Source organism: Mauremys reevesii, linkage group 3, assembly GCF_016161935.1.
Source record: "Mauremys reevesii isolate NIE-2019 linkage group 3, ASM1616193v1, whole genome shotgun sequence".
NCBI lineage: Eukaryota > Metazoa > Chordata > Testudines > Geoemydidae > Mauremys > Mauremys reevesii.
In genome coordinates this window covers 173,328,290-173,354,545 of record NC_052625.1, presented here as the reverse complement: position 1 = coordinate 173,354,545, position 26,256 = coordinate 173,328,290, and the positions used below count along the sequence as shown (strand labels likewise).

At 41.0% G+C, this 26,256-nt stretch overlaps 1 protein-coding gene across 7 annotated transcripts in view; it reads left to right on the top strand.

Moving 5' to 3' along the window:
• MYT1L (myelin transcription factor 1 like) overlaps positions 1–26,256 on the top strand; it is a 369,230-nt gene that overhangs the window by 194,055 nt on the left and 148,919 nt on the right. The window lies entirely within an intron of this gene.

Sequence of the window (26,256 nt, the reverse complement as noted above, 5' to 3'; positions counted from 1 at the left end):
AACCCCTTTTCAGCCTATCGAGAAAAGGGCCTTTATCATTCTAGAGCTAATATACTTGCCTTCCACCACTCTCTTACAGCTTTCCAGCCTGACTTTGTCACAATGACAGTAATAATAGATAGGGCTGAGCCAACAAGAGGAAGAGTCTGTGGCATCAGACATCCATTTCCTTGAAATAAGCTGTCCTTGGTGTCACAACACTCCTGTTGCTCTTACCTGCTTTGGGAAGGAAGTGGAGAGGTGCAGGGAAGATAAATAGCACTTACTGTTTCGTTTTGTCTGAGTTAGAGCTGAAATGTGGCCTCCTGACCAACAAGTGGTTGTGAAATCTGGGAGGAGCAGGGCTGAGGCTCAGGGCTCCTTCTTTGTAAGATGGAAGAGCCCTCTGGCTTTCTGTGAATATGTCTGTCTATCTGAAGTGTTTCATAAAAATTTTGCACCAGCTGTTAGAGATATGCAACACAATGAAATACCTTTGATATTGCAACAGATAGTGCTGATTGAAATTTTGCCATTGAAACTTTTTTTAAATTAAAATTTTCCTTTTTTTCTGAATGTCCTATATAGACTTGGCAGTTGTCCTCAGCCCATATAAAATGGACTTCTTGATCTGTGTTAACCATTTCTGAAGTTACTTGCTACATGCTAACCACTTCACTATTGTCATCTATTTTCTTTCCGTTGCTTATTAAGTGCTAATAGAACTTGTTTCCACTAGAATTTTGTTACCTTTCAATCTGCTTATCATTGGCCAGCCCAGGCAGAACCAGTCCCTAGAATAATGACAGCAGGCACACGTTTACCAAATACAAGAAACAGGTGTGCAATATTGCCAACCTGAAGATTTAAAAGTCATGAATTAGGCTCGCAGAAAATCATGAGACTGACTTAACAGTCAAAAACCAATACATTTCAGGTTTTTTTTTTAATTTGCCTTCTGGTTTAGAGCCTTTAGGCTGCATTTGGGTCACATTGTCTCACTCTGTGTAGCACTGGTGGGCCAGCTTTGGGTAAGTTTTAAGTAAGTTGTGGACAAATTGGAGAGTGCTCAGAGGAGAGCAACAAAAATGAGAAAAGGTTTAGAAAGCCTGACCTATGTGGAAAGGTTAAAAAACTTGGCATGTTTAATCTTGAGAAAAGAAGGCTGAGTGGGGAGGGGGCAACCTGATAACATGTTATGGAGTCTTATAAACAGGACAGTGATCAGTTGTTCTCCATGTCCATTGATGGTAGGACAAAAAATATTCAGCTCAATCTGCATCAAAGGAGGTTTAGGTTAGGTATTAGGAAAAACTGTCCAACAGTAAGGATAGTTGAATACTGGAATAGTTTACCAAGAATCATAGAATATCAGGTTTGGAAGGGACCTCAGGAGGTCATCTAGTCCAACCCCCTGCTCAAAGCAGAGTCAATTCCCAGACAGATTTTTACCCCTGATCTCTAAATGGCCCCCTCCAGGATTGAACTTATAACGCTGGGTTTAGCAGGCCAAAGCTCAAACCACTGAGCTATCGCCCCCTCCCAAAGGGATGTTGAGGAATACCTGTTATTGGAGGTTTTAAGATCAGGTTAGACAAACACCTGTCAGGGATGACTAGCTGTTTTTGGTCCTGCCTCAGCATAGGGGGCTGGACTTATATGACTCCTTGAGGTCCCTTCCAGCCCTACATTTCTATGATTCTATAATGGATCCGATTTTTCTCTCATTTATACCTGTGCAAACTAGGGTTGCCAATTTTAGTTGGCCATATTCCTGGAGGTTTCACCAATGACATAATCTTTAATTCCTGGAGACTCCAAGACAATCCTGGAGGGTTGGCAAGCCTAATGCAAACATGAGGTGGTACTGGTTTAATCAAGAGCAGAACATGGTACGTTTTATTTGTTTCATTGTCTTAACTTGTTCAAAAGAAAAATATGTCTTCCTAGCATGTAAAAATAATTTGTTTCACACAATATTTACCTCAGAAACAGGACTGGATCTTTTATGGTTAGCTTAGGATAACTTCACATTTGCATTAATTTGTAGTAGTTTATATATAAGGTGTGGGGGGGAACTTACTGATCCTCCAAGTTATATACGACAATCTTCAGAAGTTCGAGGGTCGGGTCACACCTCCTGGTGCTCAGGGCTTCAGCCCCACAGGAAGCACCTGCTGGGGCTTGGGGTATCAGCCCCGCTCCTGCTGAAGCCCCAAGCCCCAGCCCTGAGACTCCACTCTCTGCAGGGCAGAAGCCCCTACCCCACCACCCTGCTGCAAGACAGATGTCCCAAGCTCCACTACCCAGTCTGGTAGGTGGAGAATGGGGTTGGTAGGGGGGCTCCACGAGCCACTCTTTAAATATAAAAGAGCCGCATGAGGCTCACAAGCCCAGTTTGGCCATCCCTGTTATATATAATGTTAAAATGGAAAATGCTCAGTTATCACACCAATGGATGTGGTACATTAACAAAATAGAATAAATAAAATATAACAAAACAAATAGATATGTTTTCAGATATAGAAATAAAATCACACCCAGACTGACCTTGCATTCCAGACTTTTTATTAAAATGAATTTTATTTCACATCTGTGAAAGTAAGGGGCTGCAATGGAAACATCTGTGGTGGCCAGACTGTGGTGGCTGGTTTAATATAGCACATTTGTAAATGCCTTGCACAGATCTCCAGGTCTCTGATGTAGCAATCGTAATAATGCTATGCTTGCTCTCGTCTGTGCCCTTGGAAGATGTTTGGCTTTTTGCTGTATGTATGTATGAAGCTACCAATTCATATGCATCTATTTTTCTGATTTTTACTGGGAATGTTTATGTGCCGGTCTTGTGCAGAGACTTTGCAATGAATATTTTATGATTACTTTTGAGTTTTCATTTATTCTCTTTTGGGCATTGTCTAATATAGTTTTATTGTTAACAAAATACAAGCCAGCAAATGAATAAAGTAGGTGCTCTTGTTTTATACAACAGCTGCACTAAACAGAAAATCTGTGATGCTATTTAATTTATGTTAATTATGTTAGTGGTACCATGATTCATATTTTGCTTGTCTCTCTTATTAATTTATCATTTAATTGTTGTACTTCTAAACACTATAAGTTATTTATAACATAAGCCTCTTGATAAGACAAGTGTAATATTTAGTAGAATAATAGCAACAAACACTTCTGATATCATGAAGTTCTGAAAAACCACCTATGCAATCTCCTGCACTAGATAAGAACTGGAAACAAACCCAATTTTCAAATATTGTGAAATAGTGAACCAGGCAGAGGAGATAGTATTCAGTTTACTTAATGACAGCAGTAATCATGTGTTTTAAATAAACCAACAGGCTGTTTTTCCATCCTCTTTTTTAAAGTCTGAGGCATGAATGTTTTTCAAAATTAAACAAAATAGGTTGATAATAAAGCGTTCCCGTATTTGTAATGTTTGTTTTCTGAGGATATGTCTATACTATGAAATTAGGTCGATTTTATAGAAGTTGAGCTTTAAAAGCGATTTTATACAGTTAATTGTGTATATTCCCACTAAGTGCATTAAGTCGGCGGAGTGCATCCTTAGTACCGTGGCTAGCATCGACTCACGGAGCAGTGCACTGTGGGTAGCTATCCCACAGTCGCCGCAGTCTCCGCTGCCCATTGGAATTCTGGGTTAAGCTCCCAATGCCTGATGGGACAAAAACATTGTTGTGGGTGGTTTTGGGTACATGTCGTCAGTCTCCCCTCTCTCCCTTCCTCCATGAAAGCAACGGCAGACAATTGTTTCACGACTTTTTTCCTGGGTTAGCCATGGAAACGCCATAGCATGGCATGCATGGAGCCTGCTCAGCTCACCGCTGCTGTTGTGAGCTTTGTAAACACCTCGCACATTATCCTGCAGTATGCGCAGAGCCTAGCTAGGAGCCACCAGCACGAGGATGATTGTGAGGAGAACATGGACACAGATGTTCCTGAAAGCATGGGCTGTGGCAATTGGGACATCATGGCGGCAGTGGGGCTGGTTGATACAGTGGAATTCTGATTCTGGGCCCAGCAAATAAGCACAGACTGGTGGGACTGCGTAGTGTTGCAGGTATGGGATGATACCCAGTGGCTGCAAAACTTTCACATGCATAAGGCTACTTTTCTGGAACTTTGTGAGTTGCTTTCCCCAACCCTGAAGCACAGGAATACCAAGATGAGAGCTGCCCTGACAGTTGAGAAGTGAGTGGCGATAGCCCTATGGAAGCTTGCAACACCAGACTGCTACCAGTCAGTCGGGAATCAATTTGGAGTGGGCAAATCTACTGTGGGAGCTGCTGTGAGCCAGGAAGCCAATGCAATCACTGACCTTCTGCTAACAAGGGTAGTGACTCTGGGAAATGTGCAGGTCAGAGTGGATGGCTTTGCTGCAATGTGGTTCCCTAACTATGGTAGGGCGATAGACGGAACACATATCCTTATCTTGGCACCAGACCACCTTGCCAACCATTACGTAAACCGCAAGGGGTACTTCTCAATCGCGCTGCAAGCACTGGTGGATCACAAGGGATATTTCACCAACGTCAATGTGGGATGGCCGGGAAAGGTGCATGACGCTCACATCTTTAGGAACTCCGGGCCGTTCAAGCAGCTTCAAGAAGGGACTTACTTCCCAGACTAGAAAATTACCGTTGGGGATGTTGAAATGCCAATAGTTATCCTTGGGGACCCAGCCTACCCCTTGCTCCCATGGCTCATGAAGCTGTACACAGCCAGCCTAGACAGTAGTAAGGAGCAGTTCAACTATAGGCTGAGCAAGTGCAGAATGGTGGTGGAATGTGCCTTTGGAAGTTTAAAAGCGCGCTGGTGCTGTTTGCTGACTAGGTTAGACCTCAGCGCAACCAATATTCCCATTGTTATTACTGCTTGCTGCATGCTCCATAATATCAGTGAGAGTAAGGGGGAGACGTTTATGGCGGGGTGGGAGGTTGAGGCAAATCATCTGGCAGCCGATTTTGAGCAGCCAGACACCAGGGCGATTAGAAGAGCACAGCTAGGCGCACTGCGCATCAGAGAGGCTTTGAAAACCAGTTTCATGATGGTGTGTCAGTTGTGTGTGTTTCTCCTTGATGCAAACCCACCCCCTTTGTTGATTTTAATTCCCTATAAGCCAACCCTCTTCCCCCTTTGACCACAGCTAGCAAAGGAAATAAAGTCACAATTGTTTTGAAACCATGCAGTCTTTATTTATTAAATTTTTTAAAAAGTGAGATAAATGACAAGGTAGCCCGGGTGGGATGGGGGAGAAGGGGAGGAGTGAAGGACAAGGCCACATTGCTTATTGTAGCCACACTGCAAATCAAAACTGTTTGAATGACAGCCTTCTGTTGCTTGGGCCATCCTCTGGAGTGGAGTGGCTGGGTACCTGGAACCTCCCCGCCTCCGTGTTCTTGGGCATCTGGCTGAGGAGGTTATGGAACTTGGGGAAGAGGGCAGGCGGTTATACAGTGGATGCAGCGGTGGTCTGTGCTCTTGTTGCCTTTCCTTCAGCTCCACCAGATGCCTGAGCATGTCTGTTTGCTCCCCCATTAGCCTCAGCATCGCCTCCTGCGTCTTCTGATCATGCTCATTTAATGCTTTCCTGGCCTCTGTCACTGAATGCCTCCATGCATTCAGCTGTGCCCTATCAGTGTGGGAGGACTGCATGAGCTCGGAAAACAAGTTATCACGAGTGCGTTTTTTTTCCCCTTCTAATCTGTGATAACCTCAGGGACTGAGATGATAGGGGGAGCATAGAAACATTTGCACCTGCGGGGGGGGGATAAAAAGGGAGCATAGCCAACCAGGCAGCTTTCTACAGACCAGATGTGTTTGTTAGGTTGCCAAGACTGGCTCTGCTGTAGGCACTGATACCTGACATATGCATTTATCTGACCTGTTCATGTATATGCTCATTTTTTTGGAGTGATAATCAGGACCCTAAATACATATTCAATGTTTGTTCAGAGCTGGTCTAGTTTTAATTGGGCTTTTGGGCAATATTTTTTGTTTGTCCACTCCCAGTCATAGCTAGTAGGTGAGGTCTCTACGCCTTTACTGAGTATGGGTAATTCCAAATAAAAAAAGAGGCTGAAACGCAGCATGATTGTGATTCAGTAGTTTAAGAGTTTTAGCTTTAACTTGAATCTTTTAAGTTGTGACCACTCTGACCTGAATTTACCATTGCTTTACCTTGGCTTTTTATTTCATGGTCTGAATTCTGTGTATGGAGTTAGGGGCTGTACTGCATGTTCCACAACACCTATGGTTATTTAAACATTCCATAGTTGGTTGGTTGGTTGTTCTCTTGGGACTTTTTAACATAAAAATGTGTTGTGTTAATGTACTGTGTGAGAGTTGTATGGAGAGTGTATGACAGTCCTTCAGAAATAGTTACTTTTCAGCATGTAAAAACAAACACACACACACACACGTAAATAGAAAAAGAGACATTTCAGTTAAGTGTACAGTACCCAAAAGACCATAATGTCTACTTAGAACACATTATTTTTATATTAAATAAATTTATATTTAGGTATGTGTACTAGTTTTGAACATGTGTATTTTACATTTAAGATTGTTTATAATATCTTGGATGTAAATCTGTACTTTGGGGCATATTTCCCCTTACTATGTGCACATAACCCAGTTTGATGTCAGTTAGAGTTGCATGTGCATAGTGAGGGGTGGATATACAGTATCCATTTGTACATTTGTAAAATGTTCACCCACTGATCCACCCACTGGCTTTAGCATTTCCCATTGTAGCAGCAGTATTTAATTTAACTATGAACCACCATCTGCAAAGCTTTAGTACATTGTATTCCTGCTTTTGGAGAAGCATGAGCCTCCTATGTCAAACTTAGGCCAAGGGATCGCACTGCAAACTGACAAATAGTATATTGACAAGTTATATTGCTTCTCTTATATTGGAGTTACTGGAACTCTGTAAAACCTGTATGGCAATGCAATGACCAGTGCTTAGAAAAATTTACTAACATGGAAAGTATTTGTACAGATTCATCATTTTTTTGAACTCTTCGCAGATTGTGAAATATGGAATTAAATGTTTTGTGCAACATGGGTCTGATCGTGTTTGTTCTGAGCAAGTTGATAGGAGTTATGGAAAGCCTTCAGCTCCTAAGAAGGCTCAGAACACCTCCCATGATTGAGCTCAAACTGTATAACACTTTTAATTCCCATATGTCACCATCTAGGACTAGAAAAAATGCTGGACCAGTAGAAATACTTTTGTTCTTACTGATATTGGTAAGTTACTGACACAAGCTAAGTTGATAAAAGCAAAGGTTAAATCAGTTTCAGTGTGCCAACATTTGGGGCTTGCACTGGTTTAATTAGATCTATTTTTAAATCAGTTTAGTTAAAGTTGTGCACTTTTATACTATAGACAAGGCCTTAGGAGGTGCCCAACAACTTGCTGTTTTACAGTCTAGTAGAAACAAGAACAGATGAAAGAGCAGGAGAGGAATACAACATTAAAGTCAGTGATCAAGATGATTACTGGCATGTTTTGAATGTTGCCCTAATTTAGCTTGAGGAATAGCCTAGTTCTTCCAAGCCTGTTCACCAGGGCTGGCCCACAACATTTTGGCACCTGAGGTGGGGAGCTCAAATGACGCCTCTATTCCCCCTCGCTTGGGCCAAAACTTTGAAAGGTCTCAATTCTGCCTTCTTCCTGTTCTACTCCTCTCATGGTACTGCTCTGCTACCTACCCCAATAAAGGAGAACTAACAACTTAAAATGCCTTCTTCAAAAATTTTAAGTAACACTTAACTCAAACTCCTGAACAGCAAATGTAACTTTTCTTGTATGCATAGTAAACACTGGCATTTTTATCCATTTGAATAATCAAAGTGGTGCTTTCTGTGCTTTCTTGGTTGCAAAGATTTGGACTGCTTCCTGAAGGTCCACAGTCTTGGCCAGCTCATGCTCTATTGAGATGGTTGCAAGGCTGACCAGCCTCTCCTGTGTCATTGTGGCACGTAGATGTGTTGTTATTAACTTCAGCTTGGAGAAGCTGCGTTCTCCACTGACAACTGTTACAGGAAGTGTTAGAAGTATGTGCAGAGCAACAAAAGCATTTGGAAAGAGGGTGGTCATCTTATTTGTGCACATATATTCCAGAACAGTCTTTGGAGTTGATCTTGCTGAAATGGGCTTTCAGTTCATCATCTAAATCACTCACATCAATATTGCGCATGTCATCATGTGTCAACACTGTCTCTAGTGCCCTGCATTGCTGGTGTAGGTCTTCTTCAGATATAGTGAGGAGTTTTGGAATATCATACAACATCCCAAATATACTGCTGTGTTCCCTGAACTGCATGAAATGTTCTTCAATTGACTGTATTGCACAATCTAGCACCTGGTTAAAGAAGTTGGGGTCACTTATGGGATTATCCCATGCCTTGTAATCAAAATGTCTTCTTCTTCAGTGACTCTTGTATTCTTGAATGGGTGGGAAAATAGCTTCAGTGTGAAGTTCCTCTGCCAACTTCTGTGCACTCTTCAGAACATTTTGAAATCCCTCATCTGACCGGTAAGACTGTAGGTATGACTTTGTTTTGTCCAGTTATTCCATTGCTCCAGATACATCAAGGTCAACACCTTGCTTACAGCATTTATTTCAAACAGTATGTCATGCCACAACACTAAGCCACACAGAAATTTGAAATTATGTATGTTTCTGGTGATTCCATTTCCCTCTGCCACTGTTCTCCCATGAACAGTTCCTGTCATAGCATTATCCTCCATAATGGCAACTATGGCATCATCTATCTTCCCAATTTGGTGTTTGATAGGCTTTATCGCCTCCACTCGACTTTCCCATCGTGTGGCACTCAGTGGTTTCAGTGTCAGAGAGGATGTTCCAAGATGTTGCTTCAAAATTTGCGGTTGATGAGTTGATGCAGAGAAAACTACATAGATGTTTTGAATTACATTAAAAAATTCAGCAGCCTCAATAGAAGCTGATGCTCCATCACTGACCACAAAGTTCAATGAATGAGAACTGCATGGGACATAAAAACACACCATTAAAGTCATTTGTTCCGTATGGCTGATGTCAGGTGTGCAGTCCAGAATAACAGATTAATATCTTGCTGACTTCAGATCTGCCACAATCTTCTGCTTGACTTTTGTTGCCAGTAACTGTATGATCTCATTTTGAATTGTTTTTCCAAGGTAGTGGTGTGTGTACATTTCTTGGGTGGTGACTTCTTTTAGATGCTCCTGGAGTACAGCATCAAACTCAGCCATCAGCTCCGCAATTTTAAGGAAGTTTCCATTGTTTGGCACATAGAGCTGGTCTGAAGTGCCACTCAGTGCTAGATTTTGGTAGCAAGCATTCTCACAATGGCAATGAGCCTTTTCAGAACATTTTGCCAGTAAAGAGACTCTGATGCAATCTTCTCTTGATGCTGATCATCTATGGTGGCCTTTAACATTAGTCTCATCTCAAGCTCTGGTGATTTGCTGCCTTCTCATGGCATGACAGATTTCTAGCCAGATTTTTCCAGTCCTTTGTTCCTGTAGAAACCAGTGTGGCTGGAACATTTGACTGGAAGAGTTTGCAACAAAAACAGTATGCAACATTCTGGGTTTTTGAGTACGTAAGCCATGGCCTCTCTACTTTGTCACCATTGGGGATTTCACGCCAGTAATGTGTTGGATGGAAACTTCTATTTTCATTGCCTTCGGGGAACATGAAGTTTTTCACTTGCGGTGGCCCATTCAGTACAAGGAAGTCACTCAGGCTACTGCTTAAGTGGGTCCACAGTCCTGGATCATCTAGACTTAAGGAACTAAACTCAGCAGCAGCTGTTTCTTGTGCCTCCACCACACTCTTCTCTGATCTACACTTTTCTTCAGGAATGTGCATGGTTACATCCATTTGAGATGGAGATATGAACGCTGCAGTAGCTGACAAGTCACCTGCACTCTGACTAACTGGAAGTTCAGGCATCTCCTCATCACTCACATCCTCACTGGGGCTGGAAGGCTCACTGTGAACATTTGTGTATATGAATCTCAGGAGAGCACCTTCCTGATTAGATAGAAAGAAAACGCTTTCTTTCTTTCTTTTTCTGAATGCTGCTCCAGAGGGGCGTTTTCTTCTTTCACTCATGACTGCTGTTCTGTGCCAGCTATAGTGGCTCTCACTCACTTGAAGGGGACAAATAAGCAGGCTGGGAAGATATCAGCATGTTAAGGGCCTAACTGGCTCCTACTATTTCAGTTGACTGCCTGTTCTCCTCAAGTGGGTTCAGGGAAGCAGCAAGAAACAGGAAGCTCCCTGAGAAGCTGATGTTAATCAGTCCAGGCTCCTGGGAGTGCTAGAGAGGTACATAAGAGGCTCCTCCTCCTTCTCTCTCTCCCTGCAGCTCCTGCGGCTTTCTGTTATTCCATCTTCCCCTTTTCTCCTGCCTGCCTGTTATGTGTCTTGTGCCCTCCTTGCTCCAGCACAGCACTCCACCATCTCTGTGCATCTAGAGCGGAGAGAATACATATGCACCAGCAGCAGCCACAATTTTCTACACTCTGGGTCCTAGTGGTGCGCCTCCCCTCCCCAGTCTGGCACCTGAGGCGGCTGCCTCAGTTTGCCTCATGGTAAGGCCAGCCCTGCTGTTCACCCATAGTATGATACCCCTTCTACTCAGATTTGGTTAATGTTAAACAAACCAGGTTAGCACTTCAGCTTAAAATAAACTATAACAATAAGAAAGGCCCAAAATCCATTCTGATTTCCTCATGGCTTTTCTCTTTGGACACCAGTCAGCTCCATTGACTTTGTTCTCAGAAGTTCAAATTTTCTGCTGCCTATTTGTGATTTTGAAAGTACTTTTTAGACTAACTCTCTGCTATAATCTCCATGGATGCATCAAGGCTTACAATGAATTGAATTATTTGTTTTCCTGTTCACTGGTAGGATTAAAATGTTGTTAGGGTTCAAATTCAGAATTAGAAAATTAAACTTTTATCATCTGAGACAAATCCATGATTGTATGTATTTCGTTTTGGGACATGTTAGCAAATTACCACAAGGGCTTGACACTTCCTGTTTTAGTTGCATGCTTTTCCTCATCCTTATGCCAAAGGTCAGGCGCAGGTCTATGTTGATCTTTTGGAGTTGATATTTTGATACTGAGTGCCATTGACTTTTGTGTAATTGCTGCTGAGGTCCACACATGTTTTAAGTTGGACAGTGTACACCTCCTTTGAAGTAGCAAGGTGTGCTCCGTCTTATGCTGTTATTTATATTTACCACCTCTCATGGTATGGATCCCCGAAAAAACATATTACTATTGGCTCCTTCACCGATCCTGCACACTGCATTTCCCTCCATCACATTGGCAGATGTAGAAGATACACATAGTGAATGCTAAAATGAGCAGCATGAAGTTTCACAACAATTTCTGCTCTAAAGTCCATGGTGGACAATACCTCATGGAGCCACTCCTCTGAAAAGCCACTGAACCTCACTTTTTCCACAGGGAGGGGATACCTGTAAGATCAGCAGAAGGCGGAGGCTATCTCCTAAACTGTGCTCATCATGTCCTTCTAGGACTGGTCAGATTTGGCTGAAGTCTACATTCCCTTAACCTGCCCTCTTCACCTTCAAATGCCCCTTATAATGGAGGAGGGAGTGGATTTTGCCCAAAGTTAGAGAGCAGGTCCTAAGGGTATAGTCTCCTCAGCAGCCAGGGCTCTCCCTGATGTTAATAAAAGTTCTATGTGCACATCACAGGGAGAATAGGGCAGGGGAGTAATTTACATTCTACAGACATTCTACTCCTGTGCTTGTTCTACCCCTTTGTAAAATATGCACTGGAGTTCAAATTGTTTATCCTTGCAAAACTCCCTCTGGATCTCTGTCATAAAGATGCCTTGATTATACGCTGGAATTTTCCTGGGGAAAAAAGATCCTGTTCATTATTTTATAAGTACATAGAACCCCCAAGTCAGTAGGAATTATATTCTGTTTTGAAATCGCATGACATGGCCCATAAAGGGGAATCCTAATAAGAAGATGAAAGGCACCTTAATAAAAGAAGCAGATGGGGAAAAAAAACAATGAGACTTAACTAAAATTAATCTCAGAATTTAGCACAAACAGGGCAAGAGTCTGATCTCAACTATAGCATTATAAATCTGGACAAACTCTATGGAGTTATTCAGATGTACAGAAATGTAATACAGTATAGTTTGGCTGTAAAATTCCACAGTGCTCTAAGTTCTACAGCAGCCCAGTATTTTAAAGAGGGGGACTCTTAAATAATAGTTATGGCCAAATTCTGTAGACAGATGTATACCTACATCTGAGGCCCTTCACAGAAATGATACCAGTGGGCAGAAAGGAAAAAATGGAGTGAGGTTCCTGAGAAATAGAAAAAAAGGATTAAGTCGCACCTAATTCTGCCCTCAGATACACATGCATAACTCCCACCTGCTTCAGTGGGATTTACACCCGTATACCTGACTGCACAAGATGGTAACCTGGACTGCAGTCACAAGGAAAAGTGAAAAGGACTTAGATCACCAACTGAACATGAGCACCTAATGGATGAGGGCTGTGTATTACCTCTGTATATGGCATTAGTGAGACCCTTATTTGAATTCCATGTCCAGTTCTCATGTCCACACTTCAAAAAGGATGTTGCAAAATTGGAAGGGGTTCAGAATAGAGCTATGATTGATGATTAAGGGTCTGGAAAACATACCCCACAGTAAGAAACTGAAGAAACTTGTAAAAGCAATAAAGAATCCTGTGGCACCTTATAGACTAACAGACGTTCTGCAGCATAAGCTTTCGTGGGTGAATACCCACTTCTTCAGATGCAAGTGGTGGAAATTTCCAGGGGCAGGTTTATATATGCAAGCAAGAAGCAAGTTAGAGATAACGAGGTTAGTTCAATCAGGGAGGATGAGGCCCTGTTCTAGCAGTTGAGGTGTGAAAACCAAGGGAGGAGAAACTGGTTCTGTAATTGGCAAGCCATTCACAGTCTTTGTTTAATCCTGAGCTGATGGTGTCAAATTTGCAGATGAACTGGAGCTCAGCAGTTTCTCTTTGAAGTCTGGTTCCTGAGATGTGTATGAGTTCAGTAGGTAGAATGCGTATTTCACATAGTTTCAAGCACAAATTCAGGATGTGGGTCTCTTTTGACAATTGCATAGTGCTCTCTGGAAATAATAGTTTGTTTATTACTTGACAGTAGAGGTCAGTATGCTAAATGCTAATCCTTATTAAACTGGACTTTGCCAAAAAGAGGTATTAAAGATAAAGAGGGTTAAGTCCTGGCCCCATTGAAGTTAATAGTAAAACTCCAGTTGACACATTAGGGCCAAGAATTCCCCAAAAGTATCCAATTTTTAAAAACTTATTCAAAATATCATGACACTAACTGCTCATGAACTAATCATTTGCCAAATATGTTTTTAAAAAAGCCTTTTGGGAATATGTAGACATTTTTGAGTGAGATGTATTAGCACGTTGTTTTACATCTTACTTTCTGCCCTGGAATAAGAGAAGCAGTGTTTGTCTATCAATTCTCATGGTTCAGGGCATAGTTTGATAACCAGTTTGGAAGATGAAGAAACATCTGCTCCAATGTACAGTGTAGCATGATTACCAAGTGTTCATTATATATTTTTGAAACTTTGACCACTGTCAGAAACAAGATAGTGACCAAGACGGAACTGTATTCTGCTGTGGCTTGACCTTTCTTATGTTATTTTATTAAGGGAGTTGAGATATTAGAAGCTAATTTTATGTGCTGACAACAGATATATAGTTATGCTCCATTCCCTCTTGCCATTTTAAAGTTCTTAGGAAGGATGCAAGTGAAAGATGCAAAACCATGATTATTAAGGCATAAATTAAGGGTCATACGTTGCTGTCAGCCCAGCCTTCAACCCCCACTACTGAGGATTGTGGGCAATTTAAACTATGCTGGCAATTTTAGCATAAAATTTATGCAATTAGGGACTGTTTCCAAGGCCAGTGAAATCAATGGGACTCTTTACATTGACTTCAATGGGCTTTAGATCAGGCACATGTAGCTGGATTGTGCAGTCAGGTATACGGGTGTAAATCCCACTGAAGCAGGTGGGAGTTGTGCGTGTGTATCTGAGGGCAGAATTAGGTGCGACTTAATCCTTTTTTTCTACTTCTCAGGAACCTCACTCCATTTTTTCCCTTCTGCCCACTGGTATCATTTCTGTGAAGGGCCTCAGATGTAGGTATAAATCTGCCTGCAGAATTTGGCCATAACTATTATTTAAGAGTCCCCCTCTTTAAAATACTGGGCTGCTGTAGAACTTAGAGCACTGTGGAATTTTACAGCCAAACTATACTGTATTACATTTCTGTACATCTGAATAACTCCATAGAGTTTGTCCAGATTTATAGTGCTATAAATATATAGTTGAGATCAGACTCTTGCCCTGTTTGTGCTAAATTCTGAGATTAATTTTAGTTAAGTCTCACTGTTTTTTTTCCCCATCTGCTTCTTTTATTAAGGTGCCTTTCATCTTCTTATTAGGATTCCCCTTTATGGGCCATGTCATGCGATTTCAAAACAGAATATAATTCCTACTGACTTGGGGGTTCTATGTACCTAATGGACACACAGTGGTTCCTGAGATGTGTATGAGATCAGTAGGTAGAATGCGTATTTCACATAGTTTCAAGCACAAATTCAGGATGTGGGTCTCTTTTGACAATTGCATAGTGCTCTCTGGAAATAATAGTTTGTTTATTACTTGACAGTAGAGGTCAGTATGCTAAATGCTAATCCTTATTAAACTGGACTTTGCCAAAAAGAGATATTAAAGATAAAGAAGGTTAAGCCCTGGCCCCATTGAAGTTAATAGTAAAACTCCAGTTGACACATTAGGGCCAAGAATTCCCCCCAAGTATCCAATTTTTAAAAACTTATTCAAAATATCATGACACTAACTGCTCATGAACTAATCATTTGCCAAATATGTTTTTAAAAAAGCCTTTTGGGAATATGTAGACATTTTTGAGTGAGATGTATTAGCATGTGGTTTTACATCTTACTTTCTGCCCTGGAATAAGAGAAGCAATGGAAGTTCCATTCATTGAGGCTTTGAAGATTAGACTGGACAAAGCACTAGATAATATATGTAGAAATAAAGTGGGGGCATATATTTACATGACTTAATAAGTGTTTTCTAGCCCTAGTTTCTCTGTTTGTGTGAATGCAGGAGTTTATTTAATCTGAAAAAATGCATTTCATTAATTGACAAATAAGGTTTTCACAGGATCTAGTCCAAGAGGTGACTATAGCTGGATCACTTGGTAACAGTGATCATAATATAATTAAATTTAACATCCCTGTTGTGGGGAAAACACCGCAGCATTTAATTTCAGAAACGGGAACTACACGAAAATGAGAAAGTTAGTGGAACAGAAATTAAAGGTACAGTGTAAAAAGAGAAATCCCTTCAAGCTGCATGGAAACTTTTTAAAGACACCATAATAGAGGCTCAACTTAAACGTATACCCCAATTAAAAAACATAGTAAGAGAACAAAAAAAGTGCCACCGTGGCCAAACAACGAAGTAAAAGAAGCAATGAGAGGCAAAAGGCCATCCTTTAAAAAGTGGAACTTAAATCCTAGTGAGGAAAATAGAAAGGAGCATAAACTCTGTCAAATGAAGTGTGAAATAAAAAAAATAAAATATATGGAGATATACCTATCTCATAGAACTGGAAGGAACCCTGAAAGGTCATTGAGTCCAGCCCCCTGTCTTCACTAGCAGGGTCAAGTACTGATTTTGCCCTAGATCCCTAAGTGGCTCCCTCAAGGATTGAGCTCGCAGCCCTGAGTTTAGCAGGCCAATGCTCAAACCACTGAACTATCCCTCCCCTGATTGAATTGGCCCTGTCAACACTGGTTCTCCACTTGTGAGGTAACTCACTGATCTTCATGTGTCAGTATAATAATTCCTGAATCTGTAATTTTCACTCCATGCATCTGAAGAAATGGGGTTTTTTACTCACAAAAGCTTATGCCCAAATAAATTGGTTAGTCTTTAAAGTGCCACCGGACTCCTCCTTGTTTTTACACAGTAATAAGTCACCAGGACCAGATGGTATTCACCCAAGAGTTCTGAAGGAACTCAAATATGAAATTGCAGAACTACTAACTGCAGTCTGTAACCAATCATTTAAATCAGCTTCTGTACCAAATGACTGGAGGATAGCTAATATGACACCAATTTTTAAAAAGGGCTCCAGAGGTGACCCCAGCAATTACAGGCTGGTAAGCCTGACTTCAGTACCGGGCAAACTGGTTGAAACTATAGTAAAGAACAAAATTGTCAGACACATAGATGAACATAATTTGTTGGGGAATAGTCAACATGGTTTTTGTAAAGGGAAGTCATGCCTCACCAATCTATTAGAATTGGTTGAGCGGGTCAACAAGCATGAGGATAATGGGGAACCAGTGGATATACTGTACTTTGATTTTCAGAAAGCCTTTGACAAGGTCTCTCAAAGGCTCTTAAGAAAAGTAAAATGTCATGGGATAAGAGAGAAGGTCTGCTCATGGATTAGTAACTGGTTAAAACATAGGAAACAAAGGGTAGGAGAAAATAAATGGTCAATTTTTGGAATGGAGAGAGGTAAATAGTGGTGTCCCTCAGGGGTGTGCACTGAGACCAGTCCTATTCAACATATTCGTAAATGATCTGCAAAAAGGGGTGAAGAGTGAGGTGGCAAAATTTGCAGAAGATACAAAACTACTCAAGATAGTTAAGTCCCAGGCAGACTGTGAAGAGCTACAAAAGGATCTCTCAAAACTAAGTGATAGCACAACAAAATGGCAGATGAAATTTAGTGTTGATAAATGCAAAATAATTCATGTTAGAAAACATAATCCCAGCTATACATATAAAATGATGGGGTCTAAACTGGCTGTTACCACTCAAGAAAGAGATCTTGGAGTCATTGTGGATAGTTCTCAGAAAACATCCACTCAGTGTACAGCGGCAGTCAAAAAAGTGAACAGAATGTTGGGCATAATTAAGAAAGGGATAGATAATAAGACAGAAAATATCATATTGCCTCTCTATAAATCCATGGTATGCCCACATCTTGAATACTGTGTGCAGCTGTGGTCACTCCATCTCAAAAAAGATATATTGGAATTGGGAAAGGTTCAGAAAAGGGCAACAAAAATTATTAGGGGTATGGAACAGCTTCCATATGATGAGAGATTAATAAGATTAATAATCCGACGAAGTGGGTATTCACCCACGAAAGCTCATGCTGCAAAACGTCTGTTAGTCTATAAGGTGCCACAGGATTCTTTGCTGCTTTTACAGATCCAGACTAACACGGCTACCCCTCTTATAATTAATAAGACTGGGTCTTTTCAGCTTGGAAAAGAGATGACTAAGTGGGGTTATCACTGAGGTCTATAACATCATGACTGATTCGGAGAAAGGAAATAAGGAAGTGTTATTTACTCCTCATAACACAAATGAAATTAATAGGCAGCCGGTTTAAAACAAATAAAAGGAAGTATTTCTTCACACAATGCACAGTCAACCTGTGGAACTCCTTGCCAGAGGATGTTGTGAAGGCCAAAACTATAACAGGGTTCAAAAAAAGAACTAGATAAATGAATGGAGGATAGGTCCATCAATGGCTATTAGCCAGAGTAGGCAGGGATGGTGTCTCTAGCCTCTGTTTGCCAGAAGCTGGGAATGAGCGACATGGGGTGGATCACTTGATAATTACCTTTTCTGTTGATTCCCTCTGGGGCACCTGGTATTGGCTCCTGTTGGAAGACAGGATACTGGGCAAGATGGACTTTTGGTCTGACCCAGTATGGCTGATCTTATATAAGTTCCAGCTAGGAGCAAATTTTTGAGGCTAGTTTATAAAAAGAAATGCTGACAAAATCTAGGCTATAACAATAGTACAAAGATGTCTTTGTAATAAAACTCTGTTTAGGAATCCTGCAGTTTGACTGGTTGTAAACCAGCCTTTACTTCGTAGCTGAAGAGTGACAAGAAAACAAACTTTAAATTGCAAACCATGTTATATAATCATCTAATTCCCAGCCTATCTGATCTGTCTGCTCTTGAACATTGTGTCTCCATTCTTTTCATGAATGTTACCAGTACTTTTCTTTTTCAAACAAAGAAAATCAAAATATCACAATATTTTAGTAACATTTCCTCTTGGCAATAGTAAATCTTATGGCAATCTTGCATTTACCAGTAGTGGTCATAGATTCAGAAATGTCAAGGCCAGAAGTGACCATTAATGATCATTAAGTCTGACCTGCTGCATAACAGGTCATAGATGTTCACCCACTAATTTCTGCATCAAACCTGTGATTTCTGCTTAAGCTATAGCATTTTTTTAAAATCCAGTGTTGATTTAAGGACTTCAAGTGATGGAAAATCCACCACATCCCTTGATAAATTGTTCCATGGGTTAATTACCCTCATTGTTAAAAATATGCATCTAGGTTCTAGTCTGAATTTGTCTAGTTTTCAGCATCCAGGCATGCTGTCATTATGCCTTTCTCTACTATATTTAGGAGTCATCTACTATCAGAAATCGCTTCCCCATGCAGGTCCTTGTAGACCATGATCAGGTCACTTTTTTACTTTCTTTTGGATAAACTAAATAGACCAAGTTTCTTCATGGTGTCAAGTATCAGAGGGGTAGCCGTGTTAGTCTGGATCTGTAAAAGCAATAAAGAATCCTGTGGCACCTTATAGACTAACACCTGTAGGAGAACACTTCAACCTCCCTGGCCACACAATAGCAGATCTTAAGGTGGCCATCCTGCAGCAAAAAAACTTCAGGACCAGACTTCAAAGAGAAACTGCTGAGCTCCAGTTCATCTGCAAATTTGACACCATCAGCTCAGGATTAAACAAAGACTGTGAATGGCTTGCCAATTACAGAACCAGTTTTTCTCCCCCTGGTTTTTCACCTCAACTGCTAGAACAGGGCCTCATCCTCCCTGATTGAACTAACCTCGTTATCTCTAACTTGCTTCTTGCTTGCATATATAAACCTGCCCCTGGAAATTTCCACCACTTGCATCTGAAGAAGTGGGTATTCACCCACGAAAGCTTATGCTGCAGAACGTCTGTTAGTCTATAAGGTGCCACAGGATTCTTTATTGCTTTTACAAGTTTCTTCAGTTTCTTACTGTGGGGTATGTTTTCCAGACCCTTAATCATCAATCATAGCTCTATTCTGAACCCCTTCCAATTTTGCAACATCCTTTTTGAAGTGTGGACATGAGAACTGGACATGGAATTCAAATAAGGGTCTCACTAATGCCATATACAGAGGTAATACACAGCCCTCATCCATTAGGTGCTCATGTTCAGTTGGTGATCTAAGTCCTTTTCACTTTTCCTTGTGACTGCAGTCCAGGTTACCATCTTGTAAGTATGACCTACATTCTTTGCTCCTAGATGTTGGTCCTTGAAACTGACATGTTCAAATAAGCCAACTTTACCAAATGATCCAGATCAGTCTGTATAACTGAGCTATCCATAGCATTATTTATCTTTCCACCAATTTTTGTCATCTGCAGATTTCACCAGCAATGATTTTATTTTTTCTGTGAATAGCATTGGACTAAGAACAGATTCCTGGGTGATCCCACGAGAAACAACCCCATAGGATCATGATTTTCCATTTACAATTACTTACATTAAATTATTTTTAAAGAACTATTCATTGACCAGCCTGGGATGTACTGGTTGTGTATAGTGCTAATTTTATTATCAGAATGACGTACAAGACAAATTCTTTACAGAATGTCCACATAGTCACGTTTATCAACCAAACTTGAAATCTCATCAAAACCTATATTAAAGTTGTTTGACAAAACCTATTTTCCATAAAAATTATGTTGGTGATTGGCATTAATTATGCTACCATCCTTTAAAGTTTTACTAATTGCATCATATCAACCCATTCACGATTTTGCCCAGGATCAATGTCAGGCTAACTGGCCTATAGTTATGCAAGTCACTCATTTACCTTTTAAAAATTGTTACAAAATTAGCTTTTCCCCAATGCTCTCGAAACTCCCAGTGTTCTTGGATTTGTTATAAAATCAACATTAATCATTCAAAGAGCTCCTTGGCCAAATCTCCTAACATTATTGGTGCAAGTTATTCGGTACTACAGATTTAAAAATGCTTAACTTTAAAAGTTGCTGTTTTATAATCTCCCTAGTTACTGATAGAATAGAAAGTATTTTCTTATCACTTTAAAATATGAATATATCATCCTGCTTCTTGACAAATACAGAACAGAAATAGTTATTGAATATTTATGTCTTTTCTGCATCATGATTGATAATTTTACTATCTTTTTTTAAATATCAGATGGATTTAATTTGTTCCTGATATAGTTTATGAGTTCCATCTTATTAGCCTTAATCCTTTTAGCTGCACATTTTCCATTGGTATGTTTAAGTTCCCTTATCAATAGTCTTAATTTCCAATCACTGATTTGTACTCATTATCAACTTCCATGTTTTTTATTAGTTATATATTTAATATATATCACTCCCCTCTTAACCAAGATTTTTTTTTAAACCAAAGACGTCTTCTCACATGATTGTGGAATGTGTGGGCGGGATAGGTGTTTGTTTGTTTGTTTTGAGGGGGCCATCTAATAAATTATTCTTAAACAACTCCCAATCTTCATTCACAGTTTTATATTTAAATGTTTCCTCCCACTCAATTTTGCTCATGATTTTTTTCAGCTTTAGGAAATTAGCCCTTTTAAAGCACCAAGTATATGTATAGTTGGCTGGGACTACATTCTGTTTGCACATAAATGAAATTAGGTCACAATCACTTGCATCTAGGCAACCTTCAATTTTCAGTTCAGTGATCAAATCATCTGTATCCATGAGAATGAGATCTAATATAGAATTTATCTAAGTTGGTTCCAGTACCTTTTGTTTTGGAAAGTCATCATCTATAATTTTTAGAAACTCCAAGATTATTTTACTGATAGAAATCCCTTGTGGTAATGCAATTTTCCTTTCTGCACATTAGAGATAGATGTTTTAGGAGCTGTTCATCCTGTATTCTTGTTGATTTGGTTGTCTATAACAGATACCCACCAGTACCTTGTCTTGTGATTTCTCAGAAAGAACATTGATCCATAAGCATTTTAGGTCATGTCTTCTGAATTATCAATAACTCTAAAGCAGGTAATGGTGTCTTTGACATGGTGTGCTACCTTTGTCCACTTCTGCCTACTCTATCTTCCCTAAATATGGTGTATCCAGCAATTTTAACATTCCATGCAGCTAACCAGGTTTCAGTAATACCAGTAATAGTCAATTTCTTTTTGTTAATGAGCATTTCTAATTTCCCATGCTTCTAACATTGGTAAATAGGGAATAGAAGAATTTCTTTTTACATCCTGGATTATTTACATTCAAGCTACCGAGATTCTGTGTGAGCATATGTATTGTACTTGGCCCCTTATTATCTTCCCCTCTAGATGCTAGTTTAAAGTTCTCCTGATTAAAGCAGGTCAGGAATTTTTGATGAAACTTTTTTTGTCAGAAAATTCAAAGTTGATAGTGACAAAGAGACCCCAGAATACCCAATTGCCTAGTGAGTATGGCTCTGCCATGGGATGAAGGAGTCCCAGGTCCAAGTCCCTATTCTGCCTGATTTAAACCAGGGGCTGTGAAGGAGTGTGACTCACCACTCTGGCACCTCCTGCAGGTCACCTTGGGAATTAGCTCTGCATGATAGTGCACCCTCCTTGGGTGGTGCCTCGCCACCATCACTCCTGCTCTAGGACGCACATCTCTCCAAGGACTGTGGCATCCTCTTCAGCAACACAGCCCTCCGGCCATGCCACACACAGTGCTCCCACCACTTTTGGGCGAACTTCAGTCTGCTCTTCAGCCACTTCCCTTAGTGGCTACTGCAGCCAATTGTCTGGCCACTTATCTTGTGGCTCCACCATCCTCTTTGTCCTTGCCGCATGGCCTCAGCCTGCAAACCCCAGCAGCCAGCCAGGAGCTGTCTCCCGCTCCCCGGTTCTGGCTAGCAGCACTGTTCTGTCCAGGGTGCTAGCAGTTCTCTTAGTCCTCCAGAGACACAGTCCTTCCTCCCTGGGCTCCCAGCAGAGAACTGCCTTCCTCTGCCCTGCAACTACGTTTTTGTATAGGCCTGCTTCGCCCTGATTGGCTACTCCCTTCAGCCCTTCTCTGATTGGCTGCCTCTGGTGCAGCCTCCTAGGGCTTTCTTTAACCCCTTTTCTGCCAATGAGGGGCACCGCCCCATCAAGGTCTCCCACACCCCAGGTGAGTGGCCTAATCACTAGGCTATTTGGCTATGCTGATAGAAACATTGAAAGACTATGGGGTTCATCCCAGTTCAAAATGGGAAACATTTTGAAATCTCAAAACTTTTCATGGGATTGGAAAACCATTTCCCACCCAGCTTTACACCTAACTGTTCTAGCTGATCTGTCAGCCAAGCCATAATCCTCCTTTCTCCAGAGAAGGTGGCCCAATGTTCCATGAAAATGTAAGTACATGTCATGGAATGTAAATGTTGTGTAGAAAGTAGGGCTCCTGAGATGAACTCCTTCCTGCTCATTAAGGCCAAAATCCGTTCCTTCTATCTCTAACAAAACCTGAGGAAATGGGCATTGCTTAGGGATTCTCCAAGAAGAACTGAATTCTGCCCCCAAATCCATATATGGCTAGGAAGGCAGGTACATTACTTCTGTGACTGCTCACTTGCTGTAACAGCATCTACAGCTGTTACATACCCCTACATAGGACAGTTGAACATGGTTGTGTGGGCACTCTATAACTCAGTCTGCCTCCTCCCCCTCCACCAGTTCCCACGTCATCAGACATTAGGTTCCTTGCAGTGGGTTGGGATCACAATTTGGGCCTTTAAGTAAAATCTTCCTTTCAGGAGAACTGTGGATTCATGAGCAAGTACATTGGATCTCATTTCAAGTCCTCTTTGGATCTGAGTATTGTGGATCTCACCTATGGACAATTTTCCAAATTTGTGGTCCTCCTCTTCAGTGTGGTTAGATATAGATGCAGCTGTATCTGGGGTTAGAGATACACATGAGTTTCTTGAATCAAGGTAGCTAATTTGGTTGGCAAACATGAGCAAACCAACCTCTTCCTTGTCCTGCACCTGAATTTACACAGAATATCATCATAACTGGGATTACCACTATATGAAGCACATTTATGTCTGTATTATCAGGCTAAGATCATAACAGCTAATTCAGCAGATTATTCCACGGTTGATTATGCCAGATAATGTTTTCCAAACATTACCACACATAGGCTGCTAGTCAGGTAACTCCACTTCTGGGCCTTTGCAGTATGTTGCTCTCTTGTCAGTGAAGAGAAAAGAATGTGGCACATGTGATGGATTTTTGTGATATGCCAAACAGGCTATTCCATGCTATAGCATGGAAAAGGTGGTATCTAGGTTACATGGAACAGTCACAAACACGGCTGTTTTCACTCCAGTGATATGCATGCCACATTTATCAAAAATGTGGCCAGAAATCATCCTGTCAAGGATGGACTTAGAATTAAGTGAGTTTTCTCCAAAGGTATTAGCAACATAGCTGATGATCACTGTCCCCCTTTAACTCATCAGGCAGGGCCAGATGCTGGGGAGGGATTGTGTCACCAAATCAATACATGAATGACACACAGTTCTGATGTCTCCCGTATGAAATGGAGTTCAGCTGCCTTTGTAGCACTATCTTGCCTTTCCCAGGACCTCAGAGAGGCTGAGCAGGGACTGGAGGGCTGGGGTGAATGCACATTGTCTTCTCTCCAGTCCTACAGAGAATCCAAAGCTTAGGGCTGAATTCCTAATTTTGACGCTTTGCTGCAGAATAAGTCCCTAAATTTAAAGAGTCTTTCCTAGGAGGAGGTATTGAACCACACTGCCTGGGGTCTGCGGATCCTACCAGGTGAGGTACAGAGCCTCTGTGAAGATGGCACTTCCCTTCCACAGATCCCAGTTTCTTGTTGGGCTCCAGATCTTACTCAGTGCAGGAGCTGTCCCCTCCCTGCAGCTAAAATGATTGTGGGGAGCTCCATGAAAGGATCCTCACTGAGTTTTCCTGCCCTGAGTTACTTCCTGTGGGTTTTACCACAGGAGGGGGAGACCTAGCCCACTGTCATGTGCTGATTGCCTTCATCTCAGCCAGACGCTCAAGCCTGTAGGGACAGAAGCAGCCAAAGCAGGACTGCTGCACTGGCAGGCAGGAGGAGGGAAATGGAGTCCAACTGGGCTTGGGAGAAAGCTGCAAAGAGGAGCCAGCCAGAGACTCCATCCAGTAGGGGCAGAAGCAGCCAAAGCAGGGGTCTTTTGGAGAACTTTCTGCAGTTTTGACAGGACTTCCTTTGCCCTGTGCTGGTTGGCTTTTTGATCTAACCTTCTCCCTTCCCAATCCCTCATAGTCTCTTCTTTTCCCCTTTCCTGCCACCCCTATCCTTTACATTCAGTGTTCCCTCTTGCTTTCCTAACTAAGATTATCCTTTCCTAACTAAGCCGTTCCCCGCAAAAAAAATTGTGGAACTACCATCACGTTGTTCACTCAGCTTTTGTATTTAGTCTGTAAGCTCTTCAGGGTGGAGACTGACTTTTTGTTCTGTGTTTGTACAGTGGACTCCTTGGCGGTATGGGAATACAAATAAATAATAATTATAATAATAATCTGCTACAGCAATTAGTGGAGTTGGGTGTAAAGGATTAATTGCAAGTCGTATGATTCCATGTTTCTGAGGTTTTCACATTTAAAGGTATTCTTTGGTCATATCTGAGCCTTGTGGGTACAAATCCTTGTGCTTTTGCATAAGACAGTTGAGACCAGCAATCCCAGCTGTCAATCCAAAAGTATTACCATAAACTGACAACCATTTTTGTGTGCAGTCTTTGGAAAACAACCCCCCTAGGGGTTGTCTGCATCCACTTTGGTGCCCCTGATTTCTAAGCTTTGCTTTGTGACCTTTACAGTAGCACTCCTATATGTGTGGACCTACCTGGATCTATGTACCCAGTGTCTCTACATCTCAGGAGGCTGCTGCACCAGACTTTGCACCTCAGGGATGGAATATATTTTTCCCTGTTATGGCCTTTGTTTCAACAAATTCCAGTAAGATCTGTATTTGTGACCAAGAGGATTAAAACGACTCTTAGACTGGAATGAGTGCCCTTTTGAAGACCCATTGGGACCAATGCAGATATATTGGATCAGATGCTATTTGGAGCATAGGAGGATTAGGAGAAGCCACACAAGCATATTGAAACTGATATAGGTCACTGTTTATGCTTCCAGCTCAGATCTGATGGGAAACCCTATATCTGACCAGTGAAGACATAAGAGTGCCAGAATATTTACTATTGCATAATTAGTCACCCCAATGGGAGTCCTGTTTATAAAATGAAGAGGCAGATATAGTCATATGCAGTAATTAAGCAGTTTATTTAGACTTGATAAGATTTACCTAATCAATGGGATACATCAAGAAAAGACCAAAATCCATATTAAATAGTTGTTTGCGATGTTGTAGCCATGTTGGTCCCAGGTTATAAGAGAGACATGGTGGTGAGACATAGTATCTTTTATTGAACCAGCCTCTGTTGGTGGAAGATATAATCTTTTGAGCTTCACAAACCTGAAGAACTCTGTGTAGTTCAAAAGCTTGTATCTTCCACCAACATAAGTTGGTCCAATGAAAGGTATTACCTTACTTACATTGTCCCAATCATGTCTCTTTGTCCTCATCTCATTCTCTTTTCCTTTCTCTCATTCCCTGACTATTTATCCACTCTAAAGCCACCTGTAACAAGGCAACCTATGAAATGGGGCTACTTGACCTTAGTTTCAAACTATTTAGAAATCTATTATGCCCTTGTTGCAAAAAATATATCCAAGTAACCTGGGTTTCCTCTCAAGAAAATCCTTTCAAAAATAGAGGACATTTATTGCTCTTACAGTTTTACAAAATCTATTATGAAAGAGGGCATGCAAGCAGACTGATTAAAGCAAAAATCACCATGCAATTTCTGTTTTAAAATAAATATAGGGATTCTAAAAAATCCTTTCTAAAGTACAATTTCCCTTACAGGATAAAATGGAATTAAAATATTGCCAATAAATTGTGTGAGAGACTGTATCAGTCTGT